This window comes from Oryzias melastigma, unplaced genomic scaffold (assembly GCF_002922805.2).
Source record: "Oryzias melastigma strain HK-1 unplaced genomic scaffold, ASM292280v2 sc01010, whole genome shotgun sequence".
NCBI lineage: Eukaryota > Metazoa > Chordata > Actinopteri > Beloniformes > Adrianichthyidae > Oryzias > Oryzias melastigma.
In genome coordinates, this window is record NW_023417595.1 from 1 (window position 1) to 1315 (window position 1315).

A 1315-nucleotide genomic window follows, 5' to 3' on the forward strand; every position below is an offset into this window, starting at 1 on the left:
CTGACAAAGACCAACTTCCTGACAATTTCAGGATCGCAAAGAAACAATTTGAGAGTCTTAAAAGAAAACTAAGAGCTGATGCAACCTTGTGTGCCAGGTACCACGATATAATACAGGACTACCTGCAACAGGGAATCTGCGAAGAGGTTTTGGATGACAAGATAGCATCAGGGGATGAAGTGACAGTAAAATATTACATGCCACATCACGCTGTTGTAAGAGAGGACAAAGCCACAACCAAACTCAGGGTGGTATTTGATGCATCCTCGCACGAAGAAAACAGACTGTCCCTGAATGATTGTTTACACACTGGACCTAACCTAAATCCAAACCTGCTAGATGTGCTCATTAAGTTCAGGTTGCATGAAATAGTCTTCACTGCCGACATAACCAAGGCTTTTCTTCAAATTTCCCTAGCAGAAAGAGACAAGGAGGCTGTCAGGTTCCTGTGGTTCCTTGGAAATCGAACCGAAGACTTAGAAAATGAGGTACGTGTCCTAAGGATGAACAGAGTTGTTTTTGGGGTGTCTCCCAGCCCCTTTCTGCTCGCTGCCACCATAAGAAAACATCTCAAACGGTTTGAAACAGAACAACCAAAGGTGGCGGAAACACTCAGAGACTCGCTATATGTTGATGACTTCATTTCAAGTTCACCTTGTGTAGGAAAGGCTCTACATGTGACTACAGCAGCAAAGAACATTCTTTCACAGGCTGGCATGAACCTATGCAAATGGGTTACCAACTCACCTGACTTGAGAAGCATGTGGAAAGAAAATGGAGTGGAGCTCACAGGAGAGACGGAGTCCTGTGGAAATGTGCTCAAGGTTCTAGGGCTCATTTGGAGACCGGACAAAGATGATTTTGTGTTTGATCAAAAGGGATTAATGGACATCTTAAAGGACAATGAAAACACAAAACGAAGTGTATTGAAGACAGCAGCCCGCATATTTGACCCCATTGGCTTTCTCACTCCCTTCACGGTTAGAGTGAAGTGTCTTTTCCAAGAAATGTGGGAGAGAGGACTTGGTTGGGATGAACCATTACCCACTGACTTGACTGAGAAATGGGAGCAGTGGTGTGCAGAGCTACCACTACTCCACCGAGTGGCCATTCCCAGGTGGTATCACATCTCACTTCAGCAAGACTTACACTCTGCAAGGTTGCACGTTTACTGTGATGCAAGTGAAAAGGCTTACAGTGCTGTTGGATATCTTCAAGGACAAAACAACCAAGGAGAGACTGTTACCAGTTTTGTTGCGTCCAAGTCACAAGTTGCACCACTAAAAAAAATGACTTTGCCACGGTTGGAGCTCAT